Below are 15,937 nucleotides of genomic sequence, written 5' to 3'. Positions count from 1 at the left end.
TTGAGATAGATTGTTGGTAGGTGAAGGGGGTGTGATGAATGGAGCAGTGTGTGAGGCTAGTGATGCAGTTGGAAGGATGTATTCACTGACTTTGACCACTCATGTGATGTCATTAAACTTCTTGCAGCACTGCATCCAGGTCATCTGGACTAGACGACAGGGATTGACTGCTATGGCTATCTGCTCTCAAAGGCTGCATCATAAGGTCAGAAGTGGGGACGTTCACTGATGATTGCACAGTGTTCAGCCTTCCTTAGATACTGAAGCAGTCCGTGCCCACATGCAGCAAGACTTGGACAACATTCAGACTTGGGCTGATAAGTGGCAAGTAACATTTGCACCACACGAGTGCCGGACAATGTCCATCTCAAACAAGAAAGAATCTAACCATCCCCTTGACATTCAATGGCATTATCATCACTGAATTCCCCACCATCAACATCCAGGGGTTACCATTGACCAGAAACTTAACTGGACCAGCCATATAAATGCTACGAGAGCAGGTCAGAGGCTAGGAATTCTGTGGTGACTAACTCACCTCCTGACACCCCAAAGCCTGTCTACCAAGTACAAGTCAGGAGTGTGATGGAATGCTCTCCACTTACCTGGATAAGTGCAGCTCCAACAACACTCAAGAAGCTCGACACCATCCAGGACAAAGCAGCCCACTTCATCAGTATCGCAACTACCACCTTCAACATTCACTCCCTCCCACACTGACACACAGTGGCAACAGTGTGTACCATCTACAAGATGCACTGCAGCAACCTCTACCACCTAGAAAGACAAGGGCAGCAGATGCAATGGGAACACCATTACCTGCAAGTTCCCCTCCAAGTTACACATCATCTTGACTTGGAACTATATTGTCTTTCGTTTTTCGCTGGGTCAAAAAACGGGAACTCCATCCTGAACTGCACTGTGGGTGTACCTACACCACATGGACTGCAATGGTTCAAGAAGGCAGCTCACCACCACCTTCTCAAGGGCAATTAGGGACCGGCAATAAATACTGGCCTTGCCAGCAATAGTATCTGTCTGGAGGGCATCCTGGCCCCCTGACGGTCCAGGGCTTCTCTCCCCCCTCTTGTTCACCTCCTGAACCAAGGCCTCCAGCATGGTATCCAAGAAACTTGGGGCATGCTCTTTGGCCTGTTGTGCCATTTTTGTACCCTCCTTCTGAGCTTTCATTCTTCTTCAAACAGCTCCAAGCCCCTGCTGCAGCCAGAATATGCCTTACCTTTAAGGGTTGCAGGCTGTCTTTCAGTAGTGCAGGCTAGCTTTTAATATCGTTGCCTTGTACAGACTTGGGTCCCCTGCTGAGACATGCAGCCACTCCGGAGCATGTTCAGCATTGGACTTCACGGCACAATCCTTATAATTCAGGGACTGTCCAATTAGCCCCTTAGTCTTTAATGCATCCCTAAAAGTGCTAGAGGGTGAAATGGATCTTCGGCAATATCACAAAATAGGCAATAGTGAATCAGCAGCCCCTTTAACACCCTGCCCAACTATCTTGGCTTTGAAGTTCACACATGAATCTATCATTGGCACCAAACCTCAGAGACGTCACTATGTACAAACCACAGCCAAATACCGAAAATAGTCTCCCAGACACTTTTGGGTGACAACAGTGCCCTTTCCAGAATATTGCACACAGCTGACAACCAATCCATAGCAATCCCCGCATGCATTTATTTTTGTTTTTCACTCATGGGAATTGCCACTCTGCTGAGCAGAGACAATATTGTTCATTCCCCATTATTATGATATTAATTACTCACAATTTTGGAATAACACATGTTTAGTGGGACTAAAATGTCTGGAAAAAAATTAAATATTTAAGAGTTGCAAAAGTGGGAAATGTTGAGTGATGTAAATGTTAAAATATCTTACCTTGTCGGAGTTGTTTGAAACATAGGAGGATGTCCCGAAGTGCTTCACAGCCAAATAAATCACTGCTGTAACGTAGGAAACAGCAGCTAGTTTGCATACAGCAAGGTCTCACAAACAGAAATGTGACAGGATAATTTTATTTAAGTTGAGGATTATACCCCCCCGGAAATTTAGTAGTGGGGCCAATGAGTGTGCAGGCAGCTTCACTGTTCAGTTAGTGTACTTTACACTCCTAAAGTAGATGCAACGTGTACCAATTTCTATCCCATTGCTTCATAGTACAGCCTTTGTCATGCAGGCCCCCACCTACCAAGCATGAGGCATATTAATTTCACCATATGGACATTAAATTTCAAACTGATTTTGGAGCGAGGAAATGACTTGTTAAACAGATCAGCCGTGGCTGGAAAAGAATATTGACATACTAACAGACATCGAAGGTGAGCAAATGCATTCCAGGGCCTGCTAAGGAGAATACAATCCACAAGGGCCAGGACTGGTTAGACCAGACATGACTAACTGGCTGTTTCAGGGTTTTCTTTTGAACTGGCCACAGAGAGTTTGACTGCCGAGTGCCTGTTTGCTCCTGGACTGAGAAGATCTCTCTCCTGTCTGCTCCCATCTCTTTCTCACAAGCCTCTGAATCCACTGAAGACACATGAACCCCAAGAGAGAAAAGTCTCCTACAGCGAACAAGGTTTAAGAAGAATACTGGGCCCCAACAAAAAGCAAGATCTACCTACAATTAAGGACTCTACAGTGAGCTCGAAGAACCGTAACAACAACTCTTCAGATATTGCCTCAAACCTTTCCACTTTATTTTTCTTCTGCTCTTTTCTGTCTCTATTTGCATGTGTGTATCGCATATGCATGCTAGCATGGGTGTGTCGTGTATCCGTAGGCGTTAACCGAATTAGAGTTTAAGTTCAAGTTTAATAAATTTCAACTTTTCTTTTTTAAACCTAGGAAAGCCTGTTTGTGCTGCTTTCTTTGCCTTATAATTGGAAAGCGGTGAACAAGGATTCACCAAAAGATAGCTAAAAACAGTATGTTTAAAAATAAAACCTGTTACAGTAAGACCAGGTGAAAGCTGAGAGGGACCCCTAGACCCCTTTCTCATCGGGTCGTAACACCTTGAACCATCAGGATTTCTTCAGCAGCCAAATGAAAGATATTTCCTGTTGTATGTTTGGCTAACCTAGCTAGGAGAGATTACTAAGTCTTCAGAGAGTTTTAACAATAACTAGTTTATTACATAATAGAAAACTATATACACTTTAATTAAAAGCAAAATACTGCGGATGCTGGAAATCTGAAACAAAAACAAGAAATGCTGGATTCACTCAGCAGGTCTGGCAGCATCTGTGGAAAGAGAAGTAGAGTTAACGTTTCGGGTCAGTGACCCTTCTTCGGAACCCCTTAATTAAACTTGAACTCCTCTGATGGTCATAATGCTTCTTCTTCATCTCAAGTCTCTTTCACATGTGATCTCTTACATCATTATAGTGAGAGGCACACTGTGTCAAACATAAACCCTTTCAAACCCTTATACTACATTTGCCCAACATCTTTGTCCATATTTTTTTTGTACATTAATTTTTACTTTTACGTAATACCCCATCTCCCCCCAAGTTTCTGACATCACAGATTCAATCTGTCAGGAGGCTTCACAACTCTCCCTGATCGTGTTGTTGTCAGACACAGATCAGTGTCTTTCTCTGAAATCTTGTTTCTTGACTTGGACGGCCTTCATTGAGGTTTGTAGTATCCAATGCTTTCTGAATTTCAGCTTCAACATCTGGTTCGTCCAGATGTATGACTGATTGACATCTTTGATAAATAGAAATAAGATTTCTCCTGTTTCTTCTTGTAGTACCTTCTGACGTATGTACTAAATAAGATTTCTGTTGATTATCTTCTCTCTGGATGATTACTCCTTCTCTGCCTTGGTCTCGTACCCATACCTTTTCTCCTTCCATCAACTTGGGTAGGTTCCTGGGACAATTCCTCCTGTTATAGTTATAAGCTTGTTGTTTTTGATAAGACTTTCTCTGTCTTGAACTCTTGATATTCCTGGACTTCTAGCCCTGGAAATAATTTTTTGGGTAGGATGGGAAGTTGTGTTCTAAGCTTCCTTCCCATCTATAGTTCTGATGGTGCTAATCCACATAGTAATAGAGTAGATCTGTAGTTTAGGAGTGCTGTTTGAAAGTCTTCATTCTTCCCTAACATTGCTTTGATAGTTCTGACTCCTCTTTCAATTTCACCATTAGACTGAGGATATCAAGGGGAACTTGTCAGATGTACAAATGCACAGTTTTCCGCAAAGTGCATAAAGTAGTTGCTTGCAAATTGTGGTCTATTATTGGAAACAATCTGGTCAGCAGTGCCATGTGTTGCAAAGATCTCTGATAAAGCTCGACTGACTATCTCCGCAGTTGCTGTGTACAAATGTTTGACTTTGATCCACCTTGAAAGATAATCAATAACAATCAGGTAGGATTTTCCATTAAATATCCATTCCAAGATCCATTCCAACCTGGCAATTAGAAATCATTTCTTCTATATCTCTCGATATTCCCGGCCACCACATGGACGACTGAGCCCGTACTTTCCATTTCCTGATACCCATCTGGCTCTGGTGTATTTTCTCCAAAATGCCTGCCCAGAATGAGACCGGAATCACCAGCCTCTCGTCATATACCAGAAAATCATCCACAATAGTAAAGTGCTTTCTGTACTCAAAGATTTTCATCACCTCACCATTGGGATTCTGTTGTGGCCAACCTTGTGTGCAATACTGGCAGATACGGCTGCATTCCTCATCTTGCATCTGAGCATGGCAAATTTCTTGGAGCTTTTTTGAACTTGCCAGCCATTGTGATGCAGTGAACTGAGAATATGACACAATCTCATTCATGAAGTTAACATCCTGTTGTGTAGGATGGTCAACAGCAGCTCTAGACAATGCATCTGCTGTCGTTTGTTGCTTGCCCTGTACATATATCGTTTTGTATGTGAATCTCATTAGCCTCAACTGGAATCTCTGGATTCTCGTATGCATTCTAGCGAGTTCCTTTTCATCAAGTAAGGAAACAAGGGGTTTGTGGTCTGTCGCTATGATAACCTTTAAGTCGATGATATAATCGGAGAACTTTTCGCAAGCACACATGACTGCCAGAGCTTCTTTCTCTATGACGGCATACCTCGTCTCAGTCTCAGACAATACTCGTGACACATAATAAACTGATCTGCGACATCCATCTGGCTGTACTTGAAAAGGACTGCTCCTAACCCTGTAGCTGAAGCATCTGCTGCGACTGTGGTCGGCAGTGAGGGTCTATAATGTGCTAAGATATCTGGTGAAATCAGCATTTCCTTGATCCTTTGAAATGTCTGCTCCAGAGGTGCATTTCAACACCATGCTTGAGCTTTCCTTAATAGTAGCCTTAACGGTTCAGTAACTTGTGCTAGATTGGGCAGAAATTTTGCCAACTGATTAGCCATTCCAAGGAATCATTGAAGATCTTGGACAGAAGTAGGAATTGGGAATTCACTAATGGCTCTCATCTTTTGCAGGTCTGCCATTATGCCCTTGCTACTAACAATGTGGCTTAGGAAATGAATAGCATTTTTCGAGAATTCACACTTTTCAATAAATGTCAGGCCTCCTTCTTGTAGGCAACTCAAAACCGCTCTAACCCTCAGGTCGTAATTTTTGACGGTTCTCCATGGACTAAGATGTCATCTTTATGGCATATTACTCCTTTAAGGCCCAGTAGAATGTTAGAAGTTCTTTGGAATATTATAACATTATACCGAATGGTAAAAAATGACAACAAAATCTTCCGAATGGAGTAATGAAGATTGTCAATAACCTTAACATCTCATCCAATGGGACTGGCGGGGTGGGGGGCGGGTGCGTGCTTAAAATTGAGTGGGAGGTGGGGGGCTGGCATTCCCAATCCCCATCCCACCCTCGCTGCAACTTTACACAGGGCAGCGACTGCGAGAAACGGCCGCCTGCCCCAGGCCAATCAAGGCCCTTCAGTGGCCAATTAATTGCCACTTAAGACCTCCTCCCACCGCCACAGGTATTTTACCCTTCGCGGCTGAATGTCAAAGTCCCGAAGAACCCTACCTGGTACAACCAGGCGGCCTTCTTGGGAGCTGCTGGTGTGGGGGGGTGGCCTCCTGATCAGGCACATGTGTTGCACAGAGGACCGTCTCTGAAGCCCCAACTGCCCCCAATGCACAACACAACTCCCCGCAACTGACATGTCCTTGCCTTGCCAGGGCCCGGTCGATTGTCCCCGGCGAGGCCCTAAATACTTAGCTGCTTTCCCAGGCCATCATTCCTGTTGCCTCTGATCTCTGGGTGTCGTCCCAGCAGTAACCACTGCTCCTGGTGCTGCTGCGACTAAGAGCTGCCAGCCCGCTGATTGGCCCCGCCCAAGACCAATTAAGGGTCTGGTGAAGAAAAATCCCGGCCTGGCTCCCAAGGCCCGGCAGAGACGGGTTCACCGCCGACTTCTCAGCCGGTGGGGGGCCTCCCACCCAACGTAAAATTCTGGCTAAAGTCACTATTCACATCAAGCTTTGTGCACATGGTACTTCTGAAAACTTTGCCAAGCTTTGTCTACTGAGGACATCGGATGGATTTCTCTGGCTACCACCTCATTAAGTTGAGTTAAGTCTACACAAATGCGAAGAGTACCGTTAGGTTTAGGAACTGGAACCATTCCTGAACACCACTCTGTAAGTTCAATGACTTCATGTCTTCGAGCTGATGTTGGACTTATTTCATTAGTGGTGTGGTATCTTCCTAGGTGTGAAAAGACATACAGGTTTAGCATCTTTTTGCGAAGTAAAATTTTATTCTGTCTTAAGTCTTCCTAGATAAGTAAATAATTTCGGAAAATCTTTTTGGAAGTGACTCATGGATTCTTGCTGCTTAACTCTTTTCACTTTCCTGATAAGATTAAGGCCTATACAAGCTCTTCTACTTAAAAGAGAAAATGCTAGACTTGCCACCGATCTTGGCAGCGAGCTCAAAAAATGGCAACCCATGCACACCAAAGAGCCACCACGATCTCACGTATGGCAACTCATTTAAATAGCTGGGGAGGCCAGCCCCCCCCCCCCCCAAACACATGGGGGGGATGCCCTGGCAATGGCGTCAGCTGCCTATGCGCAGGTACTGCTGCCATTTTTAAAGGGTAGCTGGCCCTGCTGGTCTATTTGAATTTTTAAAGATACACCCACTAAAATATATTAAGTAAATTTCTAATGCCCCTTTTCCACCCCCAATAACAATTACATTTACTATTGGCCCTTGCCCCCGCAAAACACTTACCTTTCAAATCTGACCTTCCTGCCCCCCACCCCCCCACCCCCACAGACTGCACAAAGTTTGAAGGTCACCCCTTCCCACCATCCCCTACACCCATTACGTTTGTTTGACCCCGTACCCTGCCTCCCGCACTGAAAGTCTTAACCCCTCCTCACCAGTGTCATGCCAGCTTTCCCCAGTTGGGGAATTGAAGGCGCGGGAATGCCAGCCGCTGCACCAAAATCCATGTCCCGTCACCCAGCGGTGGGGGGGAGGGATCGCCACGGAGCCGGGCCCTCTTGACGGCGGGCTCCATGGTGGACTACTGCCGGCCCCATCTTTTGCACCCCGACCCCCCAACTCGCCAGGGAGTGCAATGTTGAGGGTTTGGTGTTTCCAATATCTGCTTTCCCTTGTGTTGGAGTCTTGCCTGTAGCTTTCCCTTGACTTTCAGTTTAATCCCACCTGGACTGAGTTTCTGTTGTTTGTAGGTAATGCGTTGATAACTACAGTTTGTTGTCTGATAAAACTGTTACGCTTGCTCCACTGCCTGGTGATATGTCTGTTGACATACATATGTGCAGTCCAGAATGCATGAATAGAGTCATTGATCTCACCAAGGAAGTGAGGGGCGCACAAAGTGGAGACTTCACCAGAGTGAGGCGTAGTCAGAGTGTGAAGGTGGGAATTTGGTTCATGTGGGAATTCAGTGCAGAGGGGCAAAGAGGAATTGATGTGTGACGTTCCAGCATAGAAGTTAAGTGATTGGTTGGTGAACATTTTCTCTTTTTCTCTTATCTAAACTAAGGAATTTTAATTGGGGTTAACATTAATTGGAATAGTGACCATAAGAATCTTCTGAGACTCAGGTGATTTATTAGTAAGGTTTTATTAGTTGCGGTAAGATTTACCAGCAGTAGTAAAGCTTACTAGAAATGGACTTGGTAGTAGTGGGGTTTATTAATAATAAATTAATTCAGAAAAATAAATTAATGAACACATTATAAAGATGGAAGGGCAGGTGACGTGATGCAGCTGCAGTATGTGGGAGCTGGGGGATGCCAGTGTGATCCACCCCAAACATGTCTGCAGTAAGTGTCTGCGGCTCGAGGAGCTTTGGCTCAGAGTCAATGAGCTGGAGGCTGAGCTACAGACACTGCGATGCCTCAGGGAAGGGGAAAGTTACCTGGGCACTTTGTTCCCCCAGAAGTCAGTCACACCTCTTCGGACAGGATCGTCTGATTTGGTCAGTAGTCAGGGACAGCAGGGTGTGACTGCGAGTCAGGCAGGTAAGGAAATCAAGGAGGTAGGAGTGGAGGAGCCTCAGCTCTTGCAACTGAGCAACAAGTTTGAAATCCTTGCAGCTTGTATGGACAAGAGCGAGGGCTGTAATGTGGATGAGCAGATTGACCGTGGCATTATAAGTACAGAAGCCATTCAAGTGGGGGAGTTAAAAGGAATGTAGCGGTAGTATAGGACAGTATAGTCAGGAGGATAGACACTGTTCTCTGTACCCGAGAGCAAGAATCCAGAAGGCTGTGTTGCCTGCCCAGTGCCAGGGCTCAGGACATCTGCTCAGGGCCAGAGAGGAACCTGCAATGGGAGGGGAAGGATCCAGTTATCATGGTCCATGTAGGTACCAAAGACATAGATAGGACTAGGAAAGAGGTTCTGCATAGAGAGTATGAGGACCTAGGAACTAAATTAAAAAGCAGAACCTCAAAGGTAATAATCTCTGGATTATTACCTGAGCCATGTGCAAATTGGCATAGGGTAAACAAGATTCGAGCGATGGATACTGGTATGGGAGAAGTGGGTTCCAGTTTGTGGGGCACTGGCACCAGTACTGGGGAAAGTGGGGGCTGTACCATTGGAACGGACTTCACCTGAACCATGCTGAGACCAGTGTTCTAGCAAGTCATATAACTAGGAAAGTAGAGACAGCTTTAAACTACTTAGAGGAGGGAAGGGAGCATGTCGGGGAAGATTGAGTAAATTAAAGGGAAATGACAAGGCAATAGATAAAAGTAGCAATAAAGGTAATGATGATCAGAGTATGGCAGGAAGGGACAGTGATTGAACCTTAAGAGTGCGCCAGCAGATAGGGCCAGAGTTGACAAAAACAGTAAAAAAAAACTGAATTAAGGGCTCTATATCTGAATGTCTGCAGCATTCCCAATAAAACAGATGAATTGTCAGCTCAAATAGAAATTCATATTTATGACCTGATAGCCATTACAGAAATATGGCTACAAGAAAACCAAAGCTGGGACATGAATATCCAAGGGTTTGTGACATTCAGGAAGGGCAGGAAGCTGGGAAAAGTGGTGGGGTAGAACTGTTAATGAAAGAGGGAATTGGTACTGTAGTGAGAGATAACCTTAATTCTAAAGATCAAGGTGTAGAATCAGTTTGGGTGGAACTAAGAAACAGCAAGGGCAGAAAACATTGGTGGGAGTTGTTTATAGGCTACCAACAGCAGTGATAATGTAAATCACGGTATAAATCAGGAAATTATAGGTGCGTGTAACAAGGGTAATACAGTAATCATGGGGGATTTCAATCTACATATAGACTTGGTAAACCTAATTAGTACTAATGTTGTAGAGGACAAATTCTTGGAATGTATGTGAGATGGTTTTCCAGAGCAGTATGTTGAGGAACCAACTGGGGAATGGATTGTTTTAGATCTAGTATTGTGCAATGAAACAGTGCGAATTAATAATTTTGTTGTAAAGGAGCCTTTAGGAAAGAGTGACCATAATATGACCATAATAATTTTACATTAAGTTTGAAAGTGATATAGTTCAATCAGAAACTAGGTTCTTAAATCTAAGCAAAGAAAACTATGAAGGTTTGAGGAGCAAATTGGTTATGGTGGATTCGGAAACTACTTTAAAATGTATGACAGTAGACAGGCAATGGCTAACATTTAAAGAACAAATACATAATTTACAACAAAAATGCATTCCTTTAATGCACAAAAACCCAGCATGGAATGTGTTCCAACTGTGACTACCGAAAGAAATCAAGGATTGTATTAGATCAAAGGAAGAGGCATATATAGTTGCCAAAAAATGATAAGCCTGAGGATTGGGAGCATTTTAGAATTCTGCAAAGGAGGACCAAGAAAAAGATTAAGAAAGGGAAAATAGAATATAAGAGTAAACTACTGAAAAACATAAAAACAGTCTATAAAATATTCTATAGGTATGCAAAAAGGAAAAGATTAGCAAAGATAAATGTGGGTCCATTACAGTGGATTTAGGAGAATTTATACTGGGGAATAAGAAAATGGCAGAGAAATTAAACAAATACTTCGTGTCTGTCTTCATGGAGGAAAATATTAAAAACCTCCCAGAAATAATGGAGATTCAAGGGACCAGTGTAAATGAGGAACTGCAAGATACTAATATTAGTTTTAAAAAGTACCAGATAAATTAATGGAACTTAAAGTAGATAGATCCCCTGGACCTGATGATCAGCATCCCAGAGTGTTGAAAGAGGTGGCTGTAGAGATAATAGATGAGGTGGTCATCTTTCAAAATTCTATAGTCTCTGAAATTGTTCCTGCAAATTGGAAGGTGGCAAATGCAGCTGCACTATTTAAGAAGGGAGGGAGAGAAAAAATGGGCAACTACAGACCTGTTAGTCTAAGATCAGTAGTAGGGAAAATGCTAGAATCTATAATAAAGGATGTAATAACAGGATAGTTAGAAAATAATGGTAGGATTGGGCAGAGTCAACATGGATTTATGAAAAGGAAATCATGTTTAACTAACATGGTGGAGTTTTTTTGAGGATGTAACTAGCAGAATAGATAAGGGGGAATGAGTGGATGTGATACATTTAGATTTTCAGAAAGATTTTGATAAGGTCCCACACAAGAGGTTAGTAAACAAAATTACAGCACCTGGGATTGGGGCAATATACTTGCATGGATTGAGAACTGGTTAACAGACAGAAAACAGAGAGTAGGAATAAATGGGACATTTTCAGATTGGCAGGCTGTGACTAGTGGGGTACCACAAGGATCAGTGCTTGGGCCACAGCTATTCACAATCTATATCAATGATTTGGATGTGGGGATAAAATGTAATATTTCCAAGTTTGCAGATAACACAAAACTAGGTGTAAGTGTGAGTTGTGAGGAGGATGCAAAGATGCTTCAAGAGGATCTGGAGCGTGATGAGGCAGAGGTCATGGTACATGTTGGTACCAATGACATAGGTAGAAAGGGGGATGAGGTCTTGCATCAAGAATTCAGGGAGTTAGGCAGTAGATTAAAATGCAGGACCTGTCGGGTTGTAATCTCTGGATTACTCCCAGTGCCACTTGCTAGCGAGTATAGAAATAGGAGAATAGCACAGATGAATGCGTGGCTTAAGAGTTGGTGCAGGAGGGAGGGTTTTAGATTCCTGGACCACTGGGACCGTTTCTGGGGAAGGTGGGACCTGTACAAGTGGGACAGTCTACATCTGAACCAGAGGGGGACTAACATCCTTGCTGGTGGGTTTGCTAGTGCTGTTGGGAAGAGTTTAAACTAATTTGGCAGGGGGATGGGATGCAGCCTCCTAGCAGAATAGGCACACAGCTAAACACAGGAAAGCGAACAAGTCAGAGGGAATACAGCGGAAGTAAGTTTCAAGGGAGTAAGACCAGGATGGAAGGCCTCTACTTTAATGCCAGGAGTATTGCAAGTAAAACGGATGAGTTAAGGGCAAGGATTGACACTGGAATTGTGATATAGTAGCCATCACGGAGACATGGTTGAGGGAGGGGCAGGATTGGCAGCTCAATATCCCGGGATATAGAATCTTCAGGTGAGACAGAGGAGGGGGTAAAAGAGGAGGGGGCATTGCAATATTAGTTAAGGAGTCAGTTACTGCAGGAAGGAGAAGTGATATCTTGGAGGGGGCATCAAATGAAGCTTTATGGGTAGAGTTTAGGAATAAAAAAGGGACAGCCACATTACTAGGTGTTTATTATAGACCCCCAGATAGTCAGCAGGAAATTGAGGAGCAAATATGTGCTCAATTTGCAGAGGTGTGTAAAAATAATAGGGTAATTATATTAGGTGATTTCAACTTTCCCAACATTAATTGGGATAGTCATCGTGTTAAGGGCTTAGATGGAGTGGAGTTCTTAAAATGTATACAGGAGAACTTTTTAGCTCAATATGTAGAGGATCCAACAAGGGAGGGTGCAGTGCTGAACCTAATTCTGGGGAATGAAGCCGGACAGGTGGTTGATGTGTTGGTGGGGGAACATTTTGGTGATAGCGACCACAACATGGTACAATTTAAGCTTGTTATGGAGAAAGAAATAGACAAGTTGCAAAAAAAGATTTTGGATTGGGGGAGAGCAAATTTTAGTAAAATAAGGCAGGATCTGGCCAAGGTAGACTGGAAAGAGTTACTTGTCGGGAAATCTACAGAAGAGCAGTGGGGGACATTCAAAAAGGAAATGGGTAGGGTACAGGCCCAACATGTTCCCTCTAGGGTAATAGGTAGGAGCAACAAGCCCAGAGAACCATGGATGACCAGAAACATTCAGAGTACAGTGAGAAGGAAAAGAGAGGCTTTTAGCAAATACAAGGAGAGCAAATGAATGGAAGCATTAGTGGAGTACAGAAAGTGTAGGATGGAGCTTAAGAAAGCAATCAGGAGAGCAAAGAGGGGATATGAGAAAGCTCTGGCTGGTAAAAGTAGGGAAAATCCCAAGATATTCTATAAGTATATCAATGGCAAGAGGATAACCAGGGAAAGAGTAGGACCCATTAGGGACCAAGGGGGAAATTTGTGGGTGGAGCCAGAGGACATTGGTAGGGTGTTGAATGAATATTTCACATCTGTCTTCACCCAAGAGAATGAGGATGTAGATATGGAACTTAGAGAGAGAGAAACTGTGAGGTTCTTGAGCAAATTGTCATAGGGAGTGACAAGGTATTGGAGGTTTTGGAAGGCTTAAAAGTGGACAAATCTCCAGGTCCAGACGATTTGTGTCCCAGGATGCTGTGGGAGGTGAGGGTGGAGATTGCAGGGGCTCTGACCCTAATTTTTAATTCCTCTCTGGCCACGGGGGAGGTGCCAGAGGACTGGAGAACAGCTAATGTGGTCCCACTATTTAAGAAAGGTTGTAGAGATAAGCCAGGGAACTACAGACCAGTGAGTCTCACGTCAGTGATAGGGAAACTATTGGAGAAAATTCTGAAGGAGAGAATCTACTTGGAGAGGCAAAATTTGATTAGGAATAGTCAGCATGGCTTTGTCAGAGGGAGGTCATGCCTAACAAATTTGATTGCATTTTTTGAGCATGTGACCAGGTGTGTAGATGAGGGTAGTGCAGTTGATGTAGTTTACATGGATTTCAGCAAAGCCTTTGACAAGGTCCCACATGGGAGACTTATCAAGAAAGCAAATGCACATGGGATACAAGGTAACTTGATAAGGTGGATTCAAAATTGGCTCAGCTGTAGGAGACAGAGAGTGATGACAGACGGCTGTTTTAGTAACTGGAAGCCAGTGTCCAGTGGCATACCACAGGGATCTGTGCTGGGTCCCCAATTGTTTGTCATTTATATAAATGACATAGATGACTATGTGGGGGGTAGGATCAGTATGTTCGCGGACGACACAAAGATTGGCCGAGTGGTTAACAGTGAGGTGGAGTGTCTTAGGTTACAGGAAGATATAGACGGGATGGTCAAATGGGCAGAAAAGTGGCAGATGGAATTTAACGTTGAAAAGTGTGCGGTGATACACTTTGGAAGGAGTAATGTGACACGGCAGTATTCAATGAATGGCCTGACACTGGGAAGTTCCGAGGAACAAAGGGACCTTGGCGTGTTTGTCCATAGATCTCTGAAGGCAGAAGGGCAGGTTAATAGGATGGTGAAAAAGGCATATGGGACACTTGCCTTTATCAATCGAGGCATAGATTACAAAAGCAGGGAGGTCATGTTGGAGTTGTACAGAACTTTGGTAAGGCCACAGCTGGAGGACTGTGTGCAATTCTGTTCGCCACATTATAGGAAGGATGTGATTGCACTGGAGGGGGTGCAGAGGCTCTTCACCAGGATGTTGCCTGGGATGGAAGATTTAAGCTATGAAGAGAGGTTGGATAGCTTCGGTTGTTTTCGCTGGAGCAGAGATGATTGAGGGGTGACCTGATCGAGGTGTACAAGATTATGAGGGGCATGGACAGGGTGGATAGGGAGCAGCTGTTCTCCTTAGTTGAAGGGTCAGTTACGAGGGGACACAAGTTTAAGGTGAGGGGCTGGAGGTTTAAGGGGGATTTGAGGAGGAACATTTTTACGCAGAGGGTGGTGACGGTCTGGAATGCCCTGCCTGGGAGGGTGGTAGAGGCGGGTTGCCTCACATCCTTTAAAAAGTACCTGGATGAGCACTTGGCATGTCATAACATTCAAGGCTATGGGCCAAGTGCTGGCAAATGGGATTAGGTAGACAGGTCAGGTGTCTTTAATGCATTGGTGCAGACTCGATGGGCCGAAGGGCCTCTTCTGCACTGTATTATTCTGTGATTCTGTGGAGAGGCTAAGCAAAGGGGCAAAAATCTGGCAGATGGAATACAATGTGGAAAAATGTGAGGTTATCCACTTTTGTAGGAAATACAGAGTATTTCTTAAATGTTGAGAGGCCGGGAAGTGTTGAACTTCAAAGGGACTTGGGCGTCCTTGTTCATGAGTCACTGAAAGCTAACATGCAGGTAGAGCAAGCAATTAAAAAGACAAATGGTATGTTGGCCTTTGTTACAAGGGGATTTGAGTATAGGAGTAAAGATGTCTTACTGCAATTATACGGAGCCTTCGTGAGACCGCACCTGGAATATAGTGTGCAGGTTTAGTCTCTTTACCTGAGGAAAGATATACTTCCCATAGAGGGAGTGCAATGAAGGTTCACCAAACTAATTCCTAGGATGGAGGGATTGTCCTATGAGGAAAGATTAAATAGACTGGGCCTTTATCCTCTGGAGTTTAGAAGAATGAGAGGTGATCTCAGTCAAATGTACAAAATTCTTACAGGGCTCGACAGGGTAGATGCAGAAGGGATGTTTCTCCTGGCTGGGGAGTCCAAAACCAGGGGACACAGTCTCAGAATAAGGGGCAGGCCATTTAGGACAGAGAAGAAGATTATTTCTTCACTCGATGGGTGGTGAATCTTTGGAATCTCTGCCCAAGAGGGCTGTGGAGGCTCAGTCATTGAGAATGATCAAGACTGAGATCCTTAGATGTCTGCAAATTAAAAACATCAAGGGATACACGGATAGTGCAGGAAAATGGTGTTGAAGTAAAAGATAAGCCATGATCACATTGAATGGCGGAGTGGGTTCGAAGGGTTGAATGGCCTACTCTTGCTCCTGTTTCTTATGTTCTTATATTTCTGATTTCTCTTCTGATGGAGATTGTTCAACTTCATGAATAGCTCTATGCGTGAAGACCTTTCCTTTAGAACCTGTGAAAGTAAAAGTTTTACTTTGGATCATTTTCCCAAAATGGCCAATGTTCTTGAAGTGAAAGATTTTTGCTTTCTATGGCTCTGTCATAGAAGACAGAGGGTAGCAGTGGAAGGGTGCTTTTCTGAATGGAGGGATGTGACTAGTGGTGTTCCGCAAGGATCAGTGCTGGGACCTTTGCTCTTTGTAGTATATGTAAATGATTTGGAGGAAAATGTAGCTGGTCTGATTAAT

This window comes from Heterodontus francisci, chromosome 6 (assembly GCF_036365525.1).
Source record: "Heterodontus francisci isolate sHetFra1 chromosome 6, sHetFra1.hap1, whole genome shotgun sequence".
Classification (NCBI taxonomy): Eukaryota; Metazoa; Chordata; class Chondrichthyes; order Heterodontiformes; family Heterodontidae; genus Heterodontus; species Heterodontus francisci.
The sequence above is the reverse complement of the archived record's forward strand: the minus strand, read 5'-3'. Positions refer to the sequence as shown.